We start from the raw sequence: 26,872 nt of genomic DNA, 5'->3' as shown, positions 1-26,872 counted from the left end.
GTTTTATGGCAGCCAGTAAGCAAGCTTGCTAAGAATGAGGCATTACCTCATCCCACAAGAAGTGGCCTGAATAAAGAGCATTTACTCTTTATTCTTTACTGTGACTTCACAGTCTTGCCATTCTCAGCAAAACAAGTGGCAGTGGGAAATACCCCTGAAAGAATGTCTCCCAATAACCTGTAGAGATAGAGAGATTAAAAAGGTGGACTTATCCTCAAAGCAGCACTTTTTAAATTGTATTATGCACACAGATATACTGAGGACCTTGGTAAAATGCAGACTGATTCAGTGATTCTGGAGAAGAGACTGAGGTTCTGAGTTTCTTCAAGTTCCCAGGGATGCTAATGCTGTAAGTCTGGGAACCACACGTCATTAAATAGCAAACTCCAGGGGGCGTCTGGTTGGATCTGAGAATGGCTTATTTAGGCAACCATAATCTAGATTCTGGACTTCTATTTTGAAGCCATAGAAAGTCTTTCTAGTCCACTGCCTAAGACTTAGCAGACTGTGAGGGACTCGCTAAAAAATATAGGCGACCACAACATATATTCTGAGTAGACCCCTGGATACTGATTTATCAATTTACAAAAAGAGATTGACTTGGATTATAATTTTCACATTGGCATGAGCAGCTCATTTTGTCCCTAAAATGAAGTTACATTAGAAGCCACATCATAATCAGAAGTTATTTTATTAATTTTTCATGAGAAATCACTGGCTGAGGACACAAAATACTTAAAGTCTGTAAGATCAGTCATTCTCTCCCTGTAGCCAGACCTGCATAGGGCACCAAATCATCATCGGCAGATTGTTTGGTGAACATAGAATCAGAACAAGGGGAGATAAATAAATCAAACAGTAAATGGCATTAATCTAAAATCAGCATTGCTTCATTCTTCTCACAAAAAAATGGCAGTTTTACCAGTGGGACAAAATATGCATTAAGTTCAATAATTCTGGCTCCCTTTTCTCTGAGTGGTACATACATCCCATCCATCTCCAAATCCTTCCCCCAACCCCCAATCTCAATTTACCTCTGTGACTTTCCTTTGTCTATGCATGCAGCTGACCAAATCCTAAGTCTCTACTTCCTTCCCTTTAGAGTAATACATTCTTTGTTTAGATGTGTTAATATATTCAGTCAGGTTTCTGTCAAGTTCTGTTTACTGCAGAATCTTTTTTGTCTTTAAAAGGTAATTTTGCATATACCTATTTTGATCTGTTACTTTCATAATTTAACTCTCAGAGGGCCAGGTGATTTCCCTCATTTTCAGTTCTGCAGGTGAGGTGGAGGTATAGCCCATCCAAAAGGCAATTCAGTCAAAGTCCAGCCAATTGTTTTTTTGCCTATTTCCTCAACAGATTATTTGGGGACCCTGTAAGAATAAACAAATACTCGAAAATAGAAAATTGTAAATGAGCTTTTTGGAAAGCTGCCATTGAAGGCCACACACATGAGTTATCCTACCTCAGTTCAACCATATCAAATATTATTCAATATTCCTATAAAATTTCTATGACTAATCCATCCAGAATCTGTATGTACTTAGCAAATTTATCTAAAACCTAATACTATGAAAGGCTTCAATCTTATACATATGTACATCATTAAAACTACAGCCAAACTATCTCTACACACAAATAAACCATGTTTCATTGGAAATTATTTTATTAGCCCACTATTTGAAAATTAGAATATCCTTTCTCTACAGAAACAATGTTCCCTCATGTATTTATTCATCTTTTCATTACTAAATATGAACTCTGTGCCAGATGTGCATTAATTGCTGTAATACAATGGCAATAAGGCAGACACAGCCCCAATCTTCAAGAAATGTATCATCTGTGGTCGATATAAACATGTTATCAGACAAGTATGATACTTAAGGGTCAGCATGACTTTCTGAAGAAATTGATATGTAGTCTGAAGAATGAGGCAAAAAGGAGAGGCTAGAAGACTTCAGGTGAAACAGTATGTATAAATTTCCGAGGTAAGAAAGACTATTTCCCAGGCAGGTTCACTAAAGTCTATTTAACACATAATTTAACTCTTTGTTTAGACTTACTTAAAGTGGAATCACAGATTGATTAAGACAAGGCAAAGGGAAAAGATTTAGTTGTTGAATCCTAGGTGTAAAGGTCATAAGAGTCCTAAAAAGGTCATCTTAACTAACTCCTAATATTTTGGTTGGGGAAATTGACACCCAGTAACTAGTCCAACATTTCCCTGAGAGTTAGTGGTAGAGCCCAGACCAGAAGCCACATCACCTGATTCTCCCTATAAACATTGCTTCAAGGATAGAAGTAATTATACAATGGAATATACCTACTCTGTTAGGCATAATTTGTACAATAGTATTCAGAGTTCTAATTTAAGATAACATGCATTTGTAGTGTTATGCATTAGACTCGGAGACTTTAATTAGCATGTTCTTATGTGGGCACATGTATGTTTATATAGATTTATATATATCAATTAGGGATTAAGTTCCATAGCAAGTAAAAGATGCCTGATAAATAGTGTCTTGGTTTTGTTTTCTTTGTGTTTGTTTTCCTTGTGTGACTGAAAGTCTAGAGATAAGTAAACTAGTCCATGATGTTAGCAGCACAGTGTAAACAGGGACCAATCATCCCTTCTACCTGCCTAGCATATTCTTGTTGTCTCATTTGCACAAGAGGGCAGATGGCACTCCAAAATCACAACCATGTTCCAAGTAAGAAGGGAAGGGAATAGGATCACTGAATCTGCTATCTTTTGAGGAACTTTCCCAGAAGCTCTACCCACTGACAAGTGTACATGTCTGGCACCTATATTGGAAATCACTGCTTAAGCAAGAGTTTGCTGTGGTATAAAATGCCCTGCAATTAGCAGCACCAGATGCTTTGCTTTTCTCGATAGTGAGAAAGGAGTTAATGTGCAGGGTACTGGTACTGAGCATATTATCTCCTGTTCGGAATCCTGAAAAGAAGTATGTGTTATGAGCTTGTGCTCACCTCAGACAAAGAAGCCCTTTGAAGTAGAAATGATGATGAAGTGGTCTTGGTCTGAACAGAGCCTTGCATCACCGTTGTTTACTTGTCCTCTTCCCTAGGAGCAATTAGAGTTTCCCAGAACCTCAACAGCCTGCTTTCTGCCTTTGTTTAGACTTGCTGTATGTCACAAACCTGATGGGCACTTTCAGTAGTTGTGATTAAGAGTATGAAATGGAGATCGGAGAGGTCACAAATGCTTAGACGGCTTGTTAGAGTTGTAAACTCTAAAGAACAACTTGCAAGAGCTAAACAAAGCCTATATAAATCCAGAAATCATCAGTGTTCTAATATAGAGACAAAAGCTGATGCCCAGAGTTAATCTGAAAAATTAAAGCTCCAAAATATGGCCTAAACATGGTACGAATTTACAGTACAAAGAATTGTCTGTCATCCCTGCCCCACTCCAGACTTATACTGGCGATCAAATGAAAATTAGCTATGATGTAGGCAAGGCATATTACCCTGTAACAGTTTCATACCCTTGACTTTTGAAAAATGTATGTTCTGAAAAGTGTACTTTGAAGACATCAGCTTTGTGTATAAGCATCTCACATTTCAGATTTTAACATGTTTTTATTGTTTTTGTTGCTGTGAGTCTTGCATGTTTCTGCCAATTATTGTGTTTGACCTGGATCATGACAAACTCAATTTGGTCAATCATATGGAAAACAACTATTTATTTTTAAAAATGGTAAATTCATGATGCTGACTCAGACTATGATTAACAATAGATGTATTTGCGCTTCAGGGAAAATTATGAGAATAGTCCTGTATTGATTAAATAATGTGATGGCAACTTTCCTAAATATGCTTTGCGAGGTAACTAAACACATGGCAGCTCCTCCATCTTGACTTTCAGAAAACTTTAGATAAGTCTGTCCCAAAATGTATTCATGACTAAGAATAGTAATATGCTATTTTTGGCTAAAATGTGTCACACTTTCTAACATGACTTTCACATGATATATAAGCTCTTCATCCAGTAATGCATTAGTTTGTTTAATTCAAGGTTCAAAATGAAAACTTCTTTTACTTCTTGACACATCATCAATTTAACTTGGCAATTAGATAACATCCCTAGAATCAAAGACAGACATCAGGAAACTGTCTTTTTCCATGAATGTGAAACAGATAAGCAAAAACCACACAACACAACAATCACCACCACAAAAATTACAAAAGCTTTGGACTAAGCCATCTGCTACAAAGGAAATGCTTTATTAACTCTAGTCTTTCAATGTGGTTAAGGCTTATGAACATGTTAGCTAGTTTTCCTCTGGGGACTACGATGATTGGTTCTATAAAATTTAATCGTTATGCCTTTATGCATTAAACAGAAAGAGGTGTATGAAATCCAGTCATATTTCAGAATATTTTTCTTTGAAAAGTAATAATAAGTACCCAGTATAAACAAAGTTTATAAGTCCTATTAAGGAAAAGTTTTACTGTGCAGCATAAAATAATTTGACCACTGGAAGTATGCATGTACAAGTAAGAAAAGTATTTACAATACAAAGATTTCATATGGTATGTTTTACCTGACAGGTACATGTAACTACAGGGCAGCAGTTATATGTCACTTTCCAACTTCTAAATGTAGGTAATTTTATTACTTGTAAAGCCATGCACACCCAGTATATTACTCAGGCTAATGTATCAGAACTAGCGGAAAAAACGTATATTCAGACCCCCAATGAGCCATGTATATTCTTAGGCAGGGAGGACAAATATAAAGTTCTGTGAGAGTGTCAGTGGCATTGAGGTGCAAATGTAGCTACGTGCCACTTGTCAAAGAAAAGACCATGCATAAAAAAATCCAAGCCTATAATAACAAATTAGAGACATCTTCTTATTTTAAAAGACATAAAAACTACTAAGCTGTTCTCTCCTAGAATCTCTTTAAAACATGGCTGCCGTTAGAAAACTCCTATATGTGTCAACAGATTATGAAAAACAACAGTAGACAGCATTGTCCAAATTATAATAAGTGCCTAAAAACACTCTAAAAACACTTTATCTGGTTCTCAAAATTATCTTGCGTAGGAACTTCTTTTATCCAGTTTTTCAGAAAACTGAGGCATGAAGGGATTAAGTAAGTAGTCCAAAGTCACAGAAATAATTAGTGGCATTTATGAAGCCAGAACTTTGTTTTGTAAAAATTAGTACCTGTTACACTATAACCACCACCACTGGAAAAGAAATAGACAGTGCTTAAGCAGGAACGGGGAAGATGGAATGACCCCATTGGCTAGCAACACGTGTGTCTGAACTGTTTTGAGGGTCACCTGAAATATGGTTGAAGTCACCAGTTTATAGCTCAACTGGGAAGAAAATCCCTCAGTGACTTCACGTGGAAGGATGCGTTCTGTCTCCTTTCGCCAAGGAGACACACTGCAGCTCTCTCTCGAAGTAACCCAAATAAAGTCCAAGCACCAGATATTTATTATCTCAACTCTACACTCAGTGAAGGCAAGAACCACGTGTAACCCCAATAAAACTGTGTTATGTTGTTTTAAAATTAAGTAAATAAGCAAATGTGACTTTAGAAAACTTGAAACGGTCATCTAGATCATTACTGAAAATCTTCTTAAGAATGTGGGAAAGTCACCAAATTATTCATTCCAACAGCAATAATAATAAACCTTTTTATTTCTCTCTGAAACGCACTAAACCTCATGTTAACTGCTCAAATATTGTTTTCTTCTGTCTCTCTTCCAAGCTGTGCTAGCTCACATTCTTTCTCCCTCCTTCCCTTTTTGTCACCCCCTCCATTCTTCACCACATTATTAATTTTTCTTTCTTAGTTCCTTTCGTACGTGAAGTGATTCATTTATTTATCTAAAATTCTAAAATTTATACAATACCTTTAACAAGAGATAACAAAGGAACCTTGCCCCTGAGAAACAGTATGTGTGTGTGTGTATATATATATAAAATGCACATATATGTGCACAAACACATACACATACACACATACACAAATGAATTATATATCATTCTTAAATATACTACGTGTACACAAATATACATGCATGCACATATATAGACATGTAACACATACAATATATATACATACTATATATATGTAAAAAACAGATTTTTATACTGTTATTTTGGGGTGTTCATTCACATCCCCACTTATATGTTTTTAATTTACCATTGGAAAACTAATTCCCAGCACAGGACTCATCACACAGTAACTTCAATAAGTATTTGACTGACTAACAATAAACAAATTACTTATTTTCTGAGTTTGCTCATCTGGAATGTGTGAATGACCTCTAAGCTCCTCGGGGACTCCTGAAAACCTAGCCTTGTTCCTGTTTTCCCAGGTTTTCTCCTTGGGTCTCTAGACAATCACTCACGGGTAAAAGAATAGAATCAGTGGTGCAAAGGCTAAACGTTTAGCAGAAATGATTCTTCACTAGAGCGCATCATGCTGTGGAGGTCTCAGCTATAGAATGCCTATTCTCTGTCAAGGAAGCTTGAAGAGGCCTCTAATCTGCTCATTTCATAAACAGGTTAATAAAATGACTTCCCTAAAGCAATCAAGGAAATAGTACTCTAACTAACAATAAGCAAAAAGTGCCTTTTTTCTTGATACACAGTGTGATTGAATGGGTGGGATGGAAATGTTATCACTTTATGAATCTTTGAACTTACATACATTGCATATGCTGATATACTTTATTGTGAGTGAACAATGACAAAAATCAATTACAATATGAAATCTAGAATGGATAGCACAGAAAACTGTGAATTCCTATATGTCTCCATTATGTGAAAATCAAATGATAGTGGAGCAATTGCACAGTTTACCTAAATTTTATTCTGAGTATCAAGCAAGCAGAAAAGTAGCTGTATATAAACAATCATTACTAGAAAACATAACTGTTCAAAAAAATTACAGATGATTAGATTAAAGTATAGGTAATAGGAAATGCTTATCAATTCCTGTATCATTTCTGTCTTTTCCGGGAAATATTATTTTTAGAACAATCGTCCCTCAAGTCATTTTTCTAATACTCAGCTACTACATTCATAGCAGAATCTAAATAAGAAATATACTTTTGAAACTGTACCGAACTCTGCAATACCTAATACATTTTATCTCAAGGGGTTAGTTTGGAAATATAATGGAAATAGGGACAAAAGGGGGGAAAAAACACAACAAAAAACAAAGAAAATAATGTTGGTTGGCCTGCATTTCTCTAAACAAAAGTGAGACATTTTCCTTTCTTTATTTTAGTCTCAAATTGTCCTCAAGGAATTAGAAAATTTTTCTAGACCCCTAGTGCTTAAGCCATTGATAGCGTACTTTACTGTATTCTCTACTTCTGCATCAGTGTCCATTAAAAAGTTTTACATGATAGTAGATTGACTATTTTACATTTAAAATTGTAAATCTGATTTAAAAGAGAGAGATGAAGGCTAAGCCACAGCTGTAAGACATTAACAAGAGGGCATCACTAAACATTTCCTCAGCTCAGGGATATCATGAGGAATTCTACCCCCATAACATTCTGCCCCCATAACATCAAATATAGGAGGCTGAGTCCATGACCTCCTATGATCTTACCAGATGGCCTGTCAATATGGTGATGTGGTACCTACATGGGGTAAAAAGAGTCCAGAAGGAACATAGACATCTCTTGCTCCCTCTGGGATCAGTCATGTTGTGCAGTCAACTGATGAGTGTTAGGAAAGACAATGTGGAGTTCCCTCCTGCAGGCGGAACTGGAGATCACCTGGCTTATGCCTGGGTTGCAGGTATTTTGAAGGCAGGGCTCTCCACTGGCAAGAAGACAGCTCCAGATTAGCTCCTGGTCCCGCTAATCTTGTCCTTACTGTTGTCTCTTGAGGGTCCACTCTCCTGACATTTCCAAAACCACTTTCTCTCCACCCCCATAACCATTCTTTGACAACACCCAAAGTGTTTCCAAAAACCCATCTTCTCCAGCTAATCTGCTCCCTCGCTAAACCCAATAGTATCTCTCTTTTTCAATATCTTCAACTTCCACTTCATCCATCATATTCATTTTCCATCATAAGCTTTCCTCAAGCTTATGTGCTGTTTCTTTTTTCTGTCTCTCTATGTACCTGGTGAAGAAACCGAACAGTCAGCTGGCACTCTCGGCATGTTCCTGTCTGCATGCCAATACTTGTTGCTCTGTCCTATTTAGAGGGCCTGAGTTCTTGATGAGGAAATATGCTCTGCACAGAGACCAATACAATGTTGGCAATCATAGGGAGAAACACTTATTTTCCCTGCTAAGCAAGTAGATTATTACCAAAAACCACTAAGAGCTGAGATGAAGTCTGTATACAGGAAATGACATGAATCATAAAAGTCTTAGTCAGGCTTAACCTATTGTATATGTATGCACAGAAGCATGCCTAAGCACACAAACTCCAGCTGTTTAATTTTTTTTCTTTTCTTTTGAATGCGCCTTCTCTAGCAACCCCAAGCCGAGGATTAAGTCATGTAGCATCTCAGTGGGAATCTGATCCAGCCCTATTTCTGGATAGAATTCATACAAAGGCTGAAAGCAGTGGAGGTATGGCTTCCTCCCAGGAACCATCGGGGAGTGTTTTCTTTACTACCATTTTATTCTACCTGATTACCTCTCAATAAATGGGCTATTGACTGGTATGAGGAGAGGATCTCAGTACTGGTTCTTCACCTGAAAATGCCATGCAAAATTTATATGATTCCCTAGTGATTTCTAATTGACAGGTGCTCCTTAGAGGTAGTGTGAAATATAGTAGAAATGGAGGAACCCCACAGTGAGAATCAGAAGACCTGGATTCTAACCACAGCTCTGCATTAGGAGAGCTTGGAAGGTCACCTTAAAGTCTCAAGGTGTGGGATAAGATTATCTCTAAATCCCGTTCTAGCTCGGAGTCAATGACTGTATGATCTGCAAGTTCCAGTTTTACCCTTGCGGGACATAGTTTTACATAGTCTATCATATACACACAGTATTTGTTGCCTTGGCAGTTTTATGAAAATTATTGGTATTGATAAAACATAGTTATTCATAACATTTTCCTTATTTCTTTAAACCACAAAAGAGAAATTTGATCAAATTTTGAGGGTTTTTTTTTTCCCCCCTGTCTAGAGTACGTCTGTGTACCTGTGAGCACTAAGGGAGGAGAGGAAGACAGATAAAATACGAGTAGAGGGGGCAGTGGGTTTTGAATGTAGAAAACTGAGGTGCTAAAGAAGCAGAGCTTTTATTTTTCTCTGTTTTCAGAGCAAAAAAAAAATAAAAGCAAAAGAAGATGACAGAGTGGGGGAAATAAAAACTAGGGGATTCATTAGTTATCATGTATATGATTTTGTAGAATTTATGAGAGCTGATATCAAGTTCACTAATTCTTAACTTTTGGAAACAAATGTGATGACTGTGTGGTGATGGTTGTGTTAGGTGATGTACAGACGTTCCCCAGCAAGGAGCCGTCATCCTAGAGCAGTGCTTCTTAAACTTTCAAGTTCATGCAGACCACCTGGGAATCTTGATAAAATGTATATTCTGATTCAGTAGGTTTAAGCTGGGGCCTAAGAATCTGCATTCCGAAAAGCTCCCAAATAATACCAAAGCTTTGAGTAGCAGGGGTACAGATTTTTAATAAACACAGAGTGCCTTTGTCCTTCATCTTTTCCCCTTCAAAAATAAGTACTTATTTACTTTGAAATGATAGATTGGAAGGTTGGTTTTGGTTTTTTGGGGTTTTGTTTTTTTTCTGATCAGTATGCCTGCTTTGTTTCAAAGTCATCTATCACCTGTAGTCAGGCAAAGGACACCAACAGTGTATCATTTTCAAGTCGTCGCATGTCAACCTGCTGGGACAAGTTCCCCAAACTTTCACTCAGCTCTGTGATTCTTTCTTTCTTTCAGCCACTGCTGCCAGCTCTCAAATGCTAAAAATTATCGATTAAAGTCATCACTCTCCTTTACACTAGAAAGACAAGTGTTCTCAGTAAAATTCTTTGTCTTTGCTTGTCTTTGCTTTTCAAAGTTCCTTCGTTAAGAAAATGTAACAACAACAAAAAAATCTCACGTTCTTCCAGGCTCATGGTTTTACCACTTTTATACTTTTCTATTTCCCCAAGTGATAGCAAAAGGCCTAGCAACCATTTACTTGTCTTTCTAGTTCTTACAGTAAATAATAGAAGATAATTTACTCTCCCTCTGTATGATTGGAGCGTATTTTAAATTATCCATTTAAGCTGGGTCTGTAATTAAAATTACGTGGGCATTTAGGACATTATTCTGAAAAAATGCTCTGTGGGCTTTCTCTGATCTAGCTCATAGAGTCCAGATGCAAAGCAGCATAAAAACACTGAGGGAAAAATCAACCATATCTTGGGTTCATGCACTAGCCAATTTATGTACCAGCTCCTAGGCAAAAGCCATAGATATGTCTTTCCAGGAGATAGTGTCTCCCAGAGTCAGCAGGAAACTTGGAATCTTCTCTTACTGCACTTAAATAGCAGGTCGTCCTATCTCTTCCTATCCCAATATGTTGATGGAACAATAACTCTCTAAAAAACAAACAGCAAACAAAGAAATACATGCCTGTGGGAGATTCTATGATTTTTCACAAATATTCTCTTCCCTCCCTGCAAGAGGATTGTACATCACTGCCAATTTCTAAATGATGTGCAAGGCCTCCCTTCCATTGATATCAGTGATTATGTGACTTGCTTTGGCCAATGAAATAGCAGAATCCGTGTACCCCACATATGAACAGAAGCCCCAATACTATTAATTGTTCTGCCTCAGGCCCCCTCTGTCATGAGAAGGTCATGAGCCAGATAAGAGATACTCCTTGAACCTGGCCCTAAAACGAAGAAGACACATGGAGAAGGAGCAGAGTTGCCACTGACTTACAGTCAACAGGTCGTGTGGGCGAGAAATAAATTTTGTTGTCAGAGTCACTGAGATTTTAAGACCACAGCATAATCTAGAAAAAGATAGCCGGATCAGTGCCATTACACCTATACAAGTGATTTAAAGGAAAGGAGAATGAAACCCCTCAACTATAGAATAAAAAATGAGCTAAGTAGTCACATAATTGTCTGCAGCAATTTTTAAAGGTTAGTGAGAACTCAAAGGTCACATTCTGCCTTGTGCCTTAGGAAATCTGTTCTAGAGAAGGTATACAGATTTCATCTGGGTTCTAGTGCTGCTTACTTGGAAGTACCTGTCTTGAATGCTTGGGAGGAAAATGACAGTGAGGTGCGTATGGGAAAAAAAAAATAGATTAATATTCTCATGTATGTGATGGGAGTGATTGTAAGCACTGCAATACATTTGCTATCCTTGTTCTAGAATCAGGAAAAATAACAAGGTAAAACTGAAGATTTATATGCAGCATTTTAAAAGGAAATACAACTTCTCTGGATTCTAGGGAAAATTTATGCTTTCTAATGGATGTCAAGATAACAACAGAAAAGGTAACAAAGCAGAGTAAGATCTGATAAGAAAGTTTGTTATGATTATTACTTATTATAATTATTTTAAAATTATTATATTTTATTAATATTATTTTGCCAGATAATCTATGTGATTTATTCATGATAATCTGAATCAAACCTTTGGCACCTACATTGTAACTAGAAAGCTTTTTAGCCGCAAAGGAATTAAAAAGAGCTTTAATAATTCATCATTAGTGTATCTTTATGCCTTCATTTCACTTCAGCCCACAAGCCAGTAGTGGAACAGATTCAGAAAATGACCTCTAAATAAGGAACTGTAATTACTCAGAGTGAAAAGTATGGTTAATCATATGTTTTTTTAAACTCTAGCAAAAAGGCAATTTAACAGTCTCCTACGTCTTAGTGATTCATGAATTCTATATTTATGCATATTCATGAAAGAAAGACATAACATAAAAAGAATACTTTGTCACTTTTTTCTTTTTTTGATGTAGGCAGAACAGATACTAAAATGACACCTAAGCCATATGTTCTTCTGAAAACTTTAGAACTCAACGTGATTGGCCACACAGGATTTTGATGGTCTGTGCTTTCAGGATTCATGGTTGCCTTTAGCTATTTGGACACCAAAGTGTATGGAGAAATAACGATATCAAAATTTGGGACCCTAAACATTTCTTTATCAAATGACTGTTTGTTTTTAATAGATGCTTTATTTTCAGTATACAAAATGTTTAGAGTTATCACTCAAATTTGGCTTAAGGTTGGTATTTTATCAATTCAAGCCAGCACATAATATTATCCAGTTAAGAAAGTCCCTTCTGTTTATCCTTACGGAGTAAAGGACATTGGAACTAGTGAGTACAGAATTAGAAACAAAAACAAACAAACAAACAAAAAACCTTTTAAGTAGTGTGTCCATATAGTTTATCATCCAAATTGGGAAACTTTTGAGAGTAAAAGAAGGCTCTATTAAAAATTATATAATGATTGTCCCAGGCAAACAAGGACATATAGTCACACTGGCTATGGGAACAACTGGAATATAAATGCTGACTCAAAATTAATAGGACCATCGATCTGTGTTAGAGTCTTGCTTTAATTATGTTCATGGGAAACTTCTTAAACTCACTCAGTCACTTTACTGGCTAAGAGGAAAGTGGGGCTGTCAAAAAGGCTTAGTGAGATTAAGAGTTGCCTGCCCTGAGACCTGATGGCAGTGATGACGGACAGGATGTGCTAAGGACTTTATGGATGGCGTGTTATTTATTCCTTACTACAGCATTATGGCATAGTTTCTCTATTTTACAAAACATAAAATTGAGTTTCAGAGATAGTAAATAACTTGTCCAACTCCATATAGCTAATGCAAAGTGGAGACTGATTCAAGCTCAGTTCTATCTAGCTAGCAAAAGCTACACTCTTTTATAAACCTATTGAGAATTTTTCCCTGAGGTCCAGGCTTCATCAGGCTAGGAGGCAAAAGTCGGGAGACTTTTTTCCTACTTCAGAGAAGAGAATGGATATCTAGCTCACCCTTTTATATAGTATCAAATCTGTCCTCAGATAGCAGCTATTAGAATCTTGGCTGGTCCTTCATGAGGCACAAAATGTTGGGTTTGAGAGCTAAAGGTAATTCTAATCACCTCAACAAAAATCCAGTGTGATCTAGTGGAAGAAAGATGGAATTTGTGCTCAAACAACTTGGAATTGAAATCTGGTGGGTGATTTTGGGAAATTTCTTCTGCCTCTCAAAGTCCTAGTGTCCTCATCTGATAGCATTTGCCTTACAGAATTGAAAGAATGACAGTAAATTGGATTAGATATATGATGGAAAATTATACAATGCCTGGAACATATTGAAATCATATGTAGGGAATGTTGATTTTATTACTTCTCCTCCCTGAGAGCACCGAAGGGTTTCAACATAGATAATGGGAAGGGAAAGAAATTTGAAAAAGAAGATCTGGGTTTAAGTCCCAGCTCTGCTGTTTATCAGCTTTTTAGCCTAGAGATAATCTCTGAGACTCAATTTCCTCCCCTTTAAGTGGATATTGTAACAATAGGTGCTCTTAATATTTCTCAGGATCACTGTAAGTTGCATATGAAAGTTCTTTATAAAAGTGCATGTAAAATTTCTTTGCAAATACGCATATAAAAGTTCTTTATAAATAATGATTCCAAATACAGTTACTATCATTATCATCTCCATCATCACCACAGCTTCTTTGTGACTAGGACATTATCCATGTAGTTGTTAACCATAGACAATGGACTTCAAGTGAAAGTGATGCAGTTTGTCTTCAGACAACACTTTGAGAACCACTGAGTAGAATATAATAGGCAAAGGGGGAATGGTACAATCTAAGGTTGAAAAAGCAGGTCCAAACAGAACTTGGGAGTCTTTGAAGACCAAAAAATATGCCTAGCATTTGAAATCCCTGATGATTTTTTGCCAGAATGGTAATCTGAACTATATTGGCCTAAGAGATATTAGCATGTAAAAGAATATACATTTGACAGTGTTTTTCTGAGTAGTAGATTCCCTGCAAATAGTAGGATCCACCCAGAGCCAATAACAGTTAACCCTGGCAGGCACTTCAAATACATGTCTTAGGAATTTGATAAAAAGCTTGAAGTATTATTGTTTTGTTTGTTGGTTGGTTTCAAAATACTTTGCTGGGAACTTTTGTGATGATGGAACTATTCTGCATGGTACTGGGGTAGTGGATATCTTATGTCTTTGTCAAAGCCCATAAAAATATACACCATAAAAAAGTGAACTTATTTTATGCAAATCTGAAAAATTAAATAGGATGTTGAGAAAACCCAAGATAGAATGCAGACTGTGACACATGGATCTAACTGTGTAACAAATGAATCACATACCCACAATGGAACAGGTGAGGAGGAAAGGAGCTGATCTGAGGAACTTTGTAAAATTGTCTTTTGATTTGATACTGTAAGGCTAAAGATAAAAATGAACTGTACTCAAACTGGTAAATTTATTTCTTATGAGATTATGGTTAGCAATTCTGAAACTAATATTACATATATACTAGGGTTGAACAAATAAGTAAATGTATTAGATAATGAGAGTCAGCTTTCCCATTGTCTGAGAAAGGAATTACAAATAAGCAAAGACAAAATTCCAGAATTAATCACGTGGCACTTTATTGGAGTTTGAGATGTCAATATGAAATTTTATGTTGATTTTAATATATACGCAAATAGATACAGAAATAAATATAGATGTGCATATACATGCGTTAATACAAATCCATACATTCCCTGACACTGCCTGCTGAGAAGCCTACAAGCATGATACCCCATTAGCGATGAGCACATATAGCACCTTTTTTTTTTTTTTTTTCCTTTCAATGTAGCTTTTATTCCAATCTCTTGTTTTCACCTGTTTCTCCTCTCAGGATTCCATCCTATTTTTGATCTAGTTAGTAAGTTTTTGTCTGAAGATTCACTTATTCTTGTCAAAGAATCATAGTTATTCAAAATCTGTTCCAAGAGTCCTACATTTTCTGTATGACGTGACATCTCCATATTTTCTTTTTTATTCGTAGGATTTTCCCTCTTTGATATTTTATCATCCTTTGAAACAGGTACAGGAGCAAATCTGCGAGGCGCTGGTGTCTCCAAAGATCTTGGTTCCTAATACCACTCTCCAATAAACAAAACCAGGCATCCTTGGGTTAAAGGCTGATTCTAGGACTGGGCAGGTAAAATGCAAGGTGAGCCTAGAATATGTTGAGGTACCAAGATGTAAGGAAGTGATCTAAAAAAAAGGATGAAGGACATGTCAAAAAAACACAGGAACTTCCCAAAAGAGCTTCAAATGACAAAAATTGGAACAATTTGACCTACAAAATAAATATTGATAGTACTGGATTATAACTCAAAGAATAAAATTAATATCCACGAGTCCATACTGATATAATAAATGATTTAATACATAGACAAAAGGGGGAGGAGCAATCCTTCCTTACAGAAGAATACCAATTAACAAATTTAAGAATGAGAAATTTAAAACCACTGTCAGAACACCATAGTATCAATAGTAATTGCTGCAGGTATGGTCTACTGATATATTTTAAAATAAGTGGAAAATTTTTAAAAGGAAACAATTTATTTGCATATCCTTAAAATATCCTCCCAAATATGTATACATTACTGTACTGATTCTAAAATTTGTCCACAAGTTCTTTGATACTCCATCCTCCAGAGGTAGAGTTTAATTCCTCTCCCCTTTGCTATGGACTGGACTTAGTGACTCACAGCTAATGAATGGAGTATAAAGAGGAAAAATAGTAACTTTACAGTGGAAAAACATCACAGAAACTATCACACTAAACAATTATAGTTAATATCACCAGTAATAAGACATATTGATATAATGTACCCCTGATATGATAAGAAGAGAAGGGCACATCAGCTCTGTGGTATTCTTCCTGCAAATGTATAAATGCAAATTGAAGAATATTCTGCAAAATACCAATCAGTAAGTTTCAGTGTCAAGGTGATGAAAGACACCAAATACCTATCACAGACTGGAGGAGACTGAAGAGACATAAGAACTAAATGCAACCTCCAGCCAGCACTTATCTGGAACAGAGCCAACTTCCCCAGGCTTTACCATACTCAAATATCAGCAATTCCAAGCTCTCACATACCAACTCAGGATTTAAGACTCTGCTACTTTCCTGTCTCTCCAGGGACGCTCCCAGTTATTTTGTGCAATTCTCAAGGAGGTTGTTTCTCAGATGTGTCCTTTGGAAAGGCATTTGCATTTTCCAAAAAGAAATGTGGGAGAGGAACTATACGTACCTTAAGGAACTAATTCTTTAACTACAAGCTATCAGGCTTTACAGTATGTGGGTGTCTGCAGTGGGGAAGGTCTTTCCTGAATTCTTCAAATCAATCCATAGAATATTTCTAAAACCATTCCAACTCATAGCCTTCTTAATTTAAGGGCTTTTCATGCTTTGCCAAATGTGCTTTCCACATTCCTATTCATTTCATGCAAAATAAAAATTATACATCTGTTGAGGTGTTTTCAGTTTGCTATTTTACACATCTGTTGTTCTGTGACCCTTCTTATTAGGAAGATTTGTCACCATATGTAGTCATAAAAAAAGACATGAGAGGGCTTCCCTGGTGGCGCAGTGGTTGAGAATCTGCCTGCCGATGCAGGGGACACGGGTTCGGGCCCTGGTCTGGGAAGATCCCACATGCCGCGGAGCGGCTAGGCCCGTGAGCCATAACTACTGAGCCTGCTCGTCTGGAGCCTGTGCTCCGCAACAAAAGAGGCCGCGACAGTGAGAGGCCCGCGCACCGCGATGAAGAGTGGCCCCCGCTCTCCGCAACTGGAGAAAGCCCTCGCACAGAAACGAAGACCCAACGCAGCCATAAATAAATAAATAAATAAAATTTAAAAAAAAAAAAAATTAAAAAAAAAAAAAAAAAAAGACATGAGAAATAGGTTAATTGAACATTTATGTGTACCTTCAGAACAGAATATATATTCCTCCCCTCCGTGTTTGCACTTTGGGAATATAACTCTCCCTCTCTCTTCTTTTATGTTTCATTTTCCCTGAGTGTGGTTGTGTGAGTGTGAGTATGTGTGTCCATTGACTTGTGTGTGTAATTAGGAAATAGATCAAAATTCATTTCAAAACATTGTCAATGAGAGGACAGAACAGTGAATTGTTGCACATTGATGATTTTTCGTAGAATTTTATGTATATCCAAGATAATGTGTGCACCAGGATTCATACATTATCTTAGTAAATGTTTCTGGAATTGCTAAGTAAACCAAGATATTTAATTTGACATAATGGCCACATTGTATTAATTCTTCAGACAGTAAGGAAGTTCTTTTCCATTCACTAATAGAGCTATGTGCACCTCTCTATTCAGCAAATACTTCCCACTTTCTGTCTGGCCCATCTCTTGACTAGATAATGAGCAGACTGTCTCAGACATATAAGGCAAAAGATTTTCAGATATATTACATGGAAATGTGAGTTCTGTGCTTCAAATGCTAAAATCCATCAGGAAAACTCCCAGTTTCAGTGCAATGTAGAGACTGCTGTTGTGCATTAAAATTTGATGAATCTGGGATCTTAGAATTCATCTAAAAACTACGTTATTTTTATCTAAAGAGAAGAGGTTTAGTAAATGATATCTTACAGTACATTAAATAATATTCTCCAAATAGCTATGTCAAGTTCAGTACTTTGTACCATCTTTTATGATCTAGTTATGTCAAGTATGAGATGACCTATATTCATATTTTCTTAGATTACATAACATCACAGAAAATACCCTTTACTAAATGTACAGGCTGATATTTAAGAACATTATCAGATAGAAACCTAACAAAAACCTGAAAGAATTTCTCAAGGATCTTTTCCTCAAACTTATGTATTACTAATACCCCAGTGAGGGTGAAGGACACTTGAAGATACTCTCAATCCCTAGGGCTACAGAGAGCAACAAAGGAGCACCAGAAGTGATTCTCATCCATTCAAAGATAGAGTACAGTCTTACCAAAGAATATTTATTTACTTTTAATGGATCTTTGCTGACTTCATTTTCTTAAATTACCTGTGAAGGGAATAGAATTTGGCAAAATATTAAACTTTGAACATTGACTGGCTATTCCTATGTTCTGTGTATACTTAGCTGGACTCATGAAATTTTCACTCCTGGTAACGATTTAGAGTAGAAGTTTCATTTTCTCCTTCCTTATGGGCAAAGGACACATATCTGTCATCTTTATCTATATATATTTTGCAAGTAGTAAATATTCTAAAAATGTCTATCCTTATATAGGAGGTAATATTATGAACCAAGATTCAGAAAGGAAATTTTCTCTCTCTCTAAGGTGGGGAGGGTAACATGACACACAGACATCTTTCCTCTTCTCTCCCCTGGAAGACATTGCTAATCAGCCTTGGTCCTTTTTGCTACTTAGCAAATTGCAGCCTCCAGATATCCACTACCAATCAGTCATAGTTGGCATGTAAGAAATATCTATTTGCTTAGAGATATTTGAAGATGATTAGCTGTTTAAACTGGGATATGATATAAAATATATGTGATCTGTAATGGGACTGAGGGGAGTACAGAGCAGCAATACCCAACTAGGGCTTCTCAATTCATTACTTACAAGGCTAGTAATGCTTTCTCAAACTGAATTCCAAGTGACTGCTCCCCATCTATTGGAGGAAAAATGGATTGCTTTGAAAGAGTTGCACTTTCAGGAGGGATGGAGAAAGCAAAACTGTTGAGTACTTTTGGGGTACTTCTTGGTGTTTTCCACTGCAAACACTGAAACGATCTTGAGTTTAAGGCTCTCGATTTCCTGGGACTTTAGAATCTCTGAAGCTTCCACTTTAAATGCTTGAACTGCTCTCATTTCAACCTTCTAGCAGGCTCTACATGCAGGGCATCTTTGGTTCTGCTAATGTAATTGATGAAATCCAGAGGAGAAAAAATCCAGTAGCTTGATGCTCCAAATGATTCTCTAATTAAGAGAAATAATAAATTAGGCCTCAAGTTTTTCTTCTAGGTTGCCCAAATCTTTTTACCAGGAAAAGGAAGAGAGCAAGGCTCTGTGAAGAAGTCCTATCCTAGAATGGAGATTTAATACCCTATGTTGTACTTCTTGGAACTTGAGGGCAATAATAGGATGCAGAGGGTGAGAAACCCCAATATAATGAATGATTTTCTGGCTGCGAACTCTTAACCTTTTGAACAATTAAGTGACTCATTCTTCCTAAATACAGAAATTCTCTATCTTGGAAACTAAAGAATACCCTCTGATAATTAACTAGCCTCTGCTAGCTGAAGTAGTAAGAGAATAATAAGATTGTTTGATTTTTATATTAGTATTCCATCCTTTAAAAATATGGTCTCTAATTAGCAACTTAATATTGTCTAATCAGCAAAATAATACATGCAGTTAGCACTTGACTGACACCTGTCTCATTTATACTTCATTAATGCCCAGTTTTTCAGTAATAGAAAAACCAATATTCTAAAAAAGAAATGTTTTTAAGGCTAAAAAGTTAAGTTATTTATGTAATGATTAACCATTTTTATTTGCCTGCTCTAGCATCTAATGTGTCTGAAAGGCATAAAGATGAAAGCCAAACAACAAAATTAGTTTTATTAATTCTCAAAAGTATTAATTAAAGCAATGAATCTTCATTTAGGATGCTGATTTGGTTATTGCAATAAAAGTCCTTTCATGCAAGCAAAATTTACTATTAAATCCTACTTTTAAAATGTTCTATGATGAAGATATTTGATACTAACAAAAGGAAATATGTTAAATAAGGACAGGAATTTTGTACCTAATTAAATGTCATTATTAGGAGTATGCTAATAATATAAAGACACTGGGCTGTATTTACACATTCAAATTTGAGTTCAATCACGTAACAAGATTTTTTGAAAGCCATCAGCTATTAAACTTTTTTTCTTTTTTTTTGCATATTGGCTTGTGTGTACAACCACAGTCTCAGGTAAAAACTTTAAAAACTATTCACAAACAGATGTGAATCCTTGTCTGTATTCCTAGAAAAGGATAGAACCCATTATAGAAATATATTTCAGATGACTTACGACTCAGCTATGACTTAAAAATATCTCCATTGTACCATTCCTTTTAAACTTTTTCATCTGAAAGGCTTATCTATGAGTGAGATTTCTCTTATGACATATTCTGATAGTGTCTGGCCTATTTCAACAGCTTAAAGTGGGTTCATTAAAATGAAGTACATTAACATATAAGCCACAGATGGGGAAGATGAAATTGCCTTAAATAACTACCAAGGAAGTAGGTGTAAATGAAAACAGTTATAAGTTGAAAATTAATTCAGGCATTAATTCTTTGATATCAGACAATTCCAGGCTAGGCAATTAATTACTCATTTTGAAATGCTGGAAATAGCCTCATTATTTATAGACATAGGAAAATTTACAGATGAGACTGGTCACTTAAAAAGAGGATAAGTATAAAATATAAGATACAATGGTATATGCTGTTAAGAAAGGTATCCTATGGGAAGGAATGTAGTTCAAAATATAATCTCATTTCTAGAAAGTATATACTCAGTAGAATTTTTAATAATGGGGAAAAAAGAAAAAAGCAGGAAATTACATCATCAGTACATGTAATTTTTACGAGGTTACTTTATTCTTTTCTGGAAGGATATGGACTGTAAATAAATAAAATCTGTGCTATAAAAAGTTAATAGAAATATAGTGTATGTCACTATGTTTAGGTCAAATGCAAAGAAACATCTTTTCCTGACAATGCCAGTTTTCTATGTTGTGGAGGAATTGGGGAGTTTCAGTTGTAAAATTCTCTGGAGTATATGGTGTAAAATAAAACCTATTTTGCCTATTTATAAACAATGTATTATAAGAAGAAGGAAGAGGAAGAGGGGGAGGAGGAGAAAAGGAAGGGAATGGAGAAGAAGAGGAAGAAAGGAGAAAAAGGATGAGGAGGAAGAGATGGAAGAGAAGAAAGTATATCTGTGATTAAAGGTATAGAAGTTTTCACACTTCTTTTGCTAATAGCACTTGTTTTGCTAATATTATGCACATGAGTGTAAATGAGTTATTTTCAGGCTCCAAATCCTTTCAGTAGGAAAGAAAATATACCTCTAAAAATTAGCTACAAAAGGAAGCTTTGGGTCATCTGCCCCGGCTGACCAATGAACTTCGTATCAGGTGTAAAATCAAGTCAGCTGGAGGAGTTGCCTGAAGCCTAGTACTGGAAAGGGCTTTGAGACTGCCATCCTGGCCAGTGGAAATGAATGCCCTGATCGCTAAGCAGTGACTACCATGTGTGGGAGAGAGGAAACTAACATACGTGTTCTTTGCCCTGATTTAAATTTTTCATTCTATAGCTCACTAAACAAAGTAATTTGCCCAGGATCGTAAACATGAGTAAGTGCAGGAAAAGACAAGACCTCAGGACTCTTGATTTCTAGTCCTTTTTTTAATATTACACTGAATAATATATCTGAATTTATTCTTTGTGTACGTATTCATATGCTATAAACATCTATGTGTGTACATGTGTGTATAGTTGTCTGAATATGCCTTTGAAACACTCAGCTATACAAGTGGCCTATCAGGCAATGCATCTCTCAATTTCTCTTTCTCATTTATTTGAAAATAGGAGAACAGACAATTAAAATCCCCTCAATTAAATAAAATTACGATTGATTTTTCCTTCATGATTGTCTGTAATGGAATCTGATTTATTTTTGGATACTTTCAATGTTTACACTTGTTGAAGAAGTAAAGATCATTGTGAAAGTGTAATGCTTGCATATTGTTAAAGAGTAATGCTTACACTTCTGTGTTAAGGTAGGAGAAATTCCATTGGCAATCCTAATGGAGTTTGCAATATTATTTAATTAAGTACTTATAAATAATACCTATAAAAATTCTTCTTAAGGGCATAAAATGTAGAGTTCCACACCATGGAATAGTAAATTTCTTTTATAATGCTGGTCTCTGCAACAGCATAATGCCCATGATGTAGGTGCTCTAAGTTATATCCAGAGAGATGTATTATACACTTAAAGTGGTGATTATGTAGGCAGGACTGACTTCATATTTTGCCTAGGTGGTATATTTCAGGACCCCAGAAAGGGAACAGAATTCCTTAAATCCTATCCCACAAGCTGACTGTTGCTCTAAATAATTCAAGTAGATTTTCCAGTACCATGGAAAAGCATGGACCAATCTCTCCTACCCATTGATTTGGATAAGGAGCTGAAAGTAGATGGTAGGGGGTATCCCTCGTACACTAGTCTAGGCTATGGTCTTAGGAGCTAGAGCAGCGGCTGACTAGGGATACAGAGCATTTTACAGAAGGAAGTAAGACTTTGAGAACCATGCATCTCAGGTTTGGATGAGAACGTGAATGTTTCATATCTGTGGTCACATTGTTCCTGCATGAAGGGATTCAAGAAAAGTCATGTCCACAGCAGTAGATAGAGACAAATTGGGTGAGAGGCCAAAAATCAGCTTTAGGATCCTGTGGAGCAGGTGTGAGGTAGAACCTGGAAAGGTCTCTTGAAGCAATGGTGTTTCTAGGAAATGGCAACTCCAGAACCTAGTAGAGGAAGAAGCTCTTAAGGACATAGCACAGCAAGGTCCAGACAGTTTCAGCTTTAAAATGTTATGCCACTTATAGATTAGCGTGAGTGAGGAAAAAAAAATCTGCGAAGGGCTTGAAAGGTAATATGGCAACGAGAAAGAGAATGAAAATGATCATAAATGGAGAAGTTAATATGTGTTGAACTTGGGAGCTCCACACAACACATGGTTAGTGGTGAAGGATGGAGAAGCCAAAAAAACTCAAAGATTAAATGACCATTCGACCATTTGGCCTTTGACAGTAGAAGTGATTGTCCTACAATACTGCTACATATTTGGAGGAGTGGGCAATTCATAATATACTTTAATTTTGCTATATTACTATATAAATGAGGACAGAAGTATAGATCATTGGGAACTTCCTTATTATTCCTAAAGCAGCACCAAGTGTACTTTCCAGACTCTGGTATATATAACACTACTTAATTCATGTCACAAATTTAGAATCCATTTGATAGATTTCAACCAGAATTTACTGAACACTTGCTATGTGCCTAGCACTACACTAGGAACTTGAGCTTTCAATGGTGGTCAAATGCTGACACAGTCCCTGCCCTCATTCATTCAGGGGATACAGAATAAATATTTGAAAAAATCCATGAAAGAATATTATGCAGGCAGGATAGATACCTTATGACCGTCCACCTTCCTTCAATAGTGTTGCTATAGGCCAGGAATTCTCTCCTCCATATGTAATGCTCAAGAGCATGAGCTTTGGGTTTTAACAGACTCAGGTTTATATTTACCCAGTTCCACTACTTATTAGGTAAATGGCCTTGAAAAATCACTTTACCTCTCTGTGTCCTTGTTTCTGCACATATAAAATGTCTGTTAAAAAAACGTGTTTTACAGACTTCTAGCAGAAGAAACTAGATCTGATTCTCTTTTCCTTCCAGGAATATGGCAACATTTTAGGCAAGATCATGTGACTTGTTTCAAACAATGAGATTTTGAGCAATCATATGTGGGGCTTCCATATCAAAGTGTAGAAGAAACAAAGCATAACATTCTCTTTCCCTCTGAAGTTGACCAAGGAGAACATTTGTTCTTTCCAAATGGTACTATAACATGACAATTAACCTGATCTCTGAGGGATATATAAATATGCATGTAGCAAGGCAATAAATATTTGTTATTCTAATTCCTTGAGATTTTAAGATCGCTTATTACTGCAGCATCGCCTAATTTATTCTGGATTCAATAAAGCATTTAAAGTATTTAGCACAATGTCTGGGATATAGCAAACACTCAATAAACGCTAGCCTTCACTCTATACACAGATGTTTCTCTGAAAATGCTTAATTTATTTTCCTGGTGTCCAGGAGGTTGAAGTTTTAGACGTTTCTCTTAGTATAAGAACTCTCTTACTCTCGGTACAAGGAAGCCATCAACTTCTCTCCACACAGACTCATATGAAATGACTAGCTCCTTCTTTTATTTAAATCACTGTACGTTGACAATATTTGCTGTACCAAAGGGGCTCATGTTATTCAGCTCCACAAAGTCGCAAATAATATATATTTGAAAACAAGTGGTAGCTGATGTAAGCACCAGATGGCTCAAACATAAAATCAAGGGAGCTGCTTTTAGCTCTACCCCAGGGCTCTTAAAGCCGCCTTCTCAGTGCTCCTTTATATGTTGTAGTTTATTTCTGAAGTGACAATAAATTTGGGAACAGCAGAATGGAGCGGAGCACCACAGCCTCGGCATGTTTTAACAATCTGCTGTGCATATGAGATGAAACTCTGCCATCACTAGAATCAACAACATCTTGACACATGATTCAAACGTCAAGAATATCCAAGAATGTAAGATGTCTTTGCAACAGCTACAAGAAGCTGAAGTCAAATCCAGATTGGAGCCCAATGCCTGAAAGAATTTTGTGTCCTTTTTTCTGAAAGCTGAGAAATGTGTAGGGCACAGTTTTGACCTTGGGGGCTGAACCCCTATGAAATCCATCTTTACAATCGCTTGCATTGGACGGCAGCATGGAGTGACCTCATTTAGTGTAAAGCTATCTCAGAGAAGTGTTATGCCCTAAGCAGCAGGAATGTTGCTGCTCAGAAAAGCACCCGCTATGGAAAGTCTCATCATGATGGCAGAACCAGCCCCATGTCAAGACGAGAGGTGGTGGGACTGTTCTGGTGACATTTTGCTGCATAATAAACTACCCCAAGCTTATTGGCTTAAAACAGCAAACATTTATTATCTCATGTCTCTGGGTCAGGATTCCAAGAGTGGTTTAACTAGGTGGTTCTAGCTTAGGGTCTCTCATGAGGCAGCAATCGAGGTGACAGCTGAGGCTGTAGTCATCTGAGGTTTGATGAGTCTAAAGGATTTGCTTACAAGGGCACTCAGAGTGTTGTTGGCAGGAGACCTCGGTCACTTCCACGTGGGTTTTTTTTATAGAGTTGCTCATAGCATGCCTTTTCCCAAGCTACTGATCAGAGGGGTGGGCAGTGGGTGAAGCCCTCAAGACAGAAGCTGTGTTGGCTTTTTTAATCTAGAGCAAAGTGACATACTATCACTTCTGCCACAGCCTATTGGTCCAAACACAGCAGCTCTGGTACAATGATGTGAATACCAAGGTCAGGATCGTTAGAAGCCAGCTTGAAGACTGGCCACCATCGGGGCCATGGCTGTGGCAGAACTGGCAAAGCAGTGCTCTTCGCTGCTCTTTTTTCCTTCTGCTGGGCCAGTTGTCTAAGATGTGCATACAGACCACACTTCTGTTTGGATCACACTGATATGGAAGAATATCCTATTTATTAACCTCTCATTTTTACTTTTAAAATTTTTGTACATCTCTAAGTATCTTTCACTTTATCCTCTCTTTCTGTGGTGGACCATTCTTGTTTTGATTCTTCTGCAAGACATATTAAAGCTGCAGAGCTAGGAGTCCAGTTTTTAGAATGCCTCTTCCCAAATAGGAAAGACACAAGAGTAGACTATGAGTGGCAAAAACAGTCTATCCCCTTTCCACTCCAGTGATTTTGCTAAATTGCAAAATACACGTGCTCTCATTTCCAATTAATTATCCGCAAACAAATACTTCCCAGTCTATTGTCTCTGTCTCTTGACAAATGAACAAATTAGATGGACAGTATCAGACAACAAGGAAATGGACTATTGCTTTGAATTGGCAGTGAAATGAAGATTCAGACAAAGAAACTTAGAATAGGAGAGCTATTCATAAAGGATTTTCCACCTCTTACTTTAGCTGTACGAAAACATCCAAAACATCAAAACATTCCGGAAGAAAAGAAAGTCGGAAGACACAGTTATTTGCCATAATAGAAAATGTGTTTTAAAAATAAAATACAAACAACTTTAACAGCAATTTGTGTGTCAAACCAATTTGCCAGCCTCCCTCTAGTTTTTCACTTCATTCTGATCCATCTAAATGTGTGGCCTTATTAGCTAGTAGCTGGAAATGATTTACATAAGAGGCACCAACCAATAGGGCACTTCTTTATATAGAAAACTGATAGTTGGTGATGCAGATCTTCACTCATATTACACGTGTTCCTTAAGTCCAGAGGAATACCCCTTAACCAATAGCATCTATGAACTGTAATACCTACTAAGGCTTAATTGCTAATTTCACAGGCTCTAGTGAGTCCAGACACTCTGGATTTGAATTCTGGCTAAGCCACTTACTTTCTGTGTCACCTTGGACAGGCGACTCGGTTTATTTATGCATAGTTCTTTCTTCTCTTTAGTAATGGGGATTATAATGGTAACCACTTCCCTGGATTGTTGTGATGAGTAGAAAGGTAAATGTGTTTAAAACATTTAGAACGTTGCCTGTCAGGTACTCAATACATATATGCTACTAAAATCAACACCTTTTAAAACATATTTGCCCTCTTTATTTGTTAACAATTTATATTTTATGCTTATGTTATATCAATTTTTACTTTAATTATTTTGCCCCAATTGAAAGTGAGTGCTGTCTTATTTATCTTTGTACCCTCAATGTGTAGTATAATACTTGGCGCATAGTAGGTACTTAGTCGACTTTTGAATAAATAGATGAATTAAGTAATTAACAAATCAAGTGATTTTATTCTTCACTGTCAAATTATTTTACCATCTATGTAATGAATGAGCATTTTTGAAAACTGTGTGTGCCATGGGCTTTCCTTATTTATTTGGATTAAAGAAAAGTCTGGTCAGTTCATCTTTACA

At 36.6% G+C, this 26,872-nt stretch overlaps 1 protein-coding gene and 1 long non-coding RNA gene across 2 annotated transcripts in view; one reads left to right on the top strand and one right to left on the bottom strand.

Moving 5' to 3' along the window:
- The window catches only part of NEGR1 (neuronal growth regulator 1), an 836,678-nt gene that overhangs the window by 683,354 nt on the left and 126,452 nt on the right, over positions 1-26,872 (top strand). The window lies entirely within an intron of this gene.
- Positions 14,694-26,872, bottom strand: part of LOC132366956 (uncharacterized) — a 52,529-nt gene continuing 40,350 nt past the window's right edge. The window contains exon 4 of the long non-coding RNA XR_009503625.1: positions 14,694-15,269. This is a non-coding gene — a long non-coding RNA (uncharacterized LOC132366956). The remainder of the gene's footprint in view (positions 15,270-26,872) is intronic.

This window comes from Balaenoptera ricei, chromosome 1 (genome assembly GCF_028023285.1).
Source record: "Balaenoptera ricei isolate mBalRic1 chromosome 1, mBalRic1.hap2, whole genome shotgun sequence".
Taxonomy (NCBI): Eukaryota; Metazoa; Chordata; class Mammalia; order Artiodactyla; family Balaenopteridae; genus Balaenoptera; species Balaenoptera ricei.
Note: the sequence above shows the minus strand (reverse complement) of the source record. Positions and strands in the feature narration are given on the sequence as shown.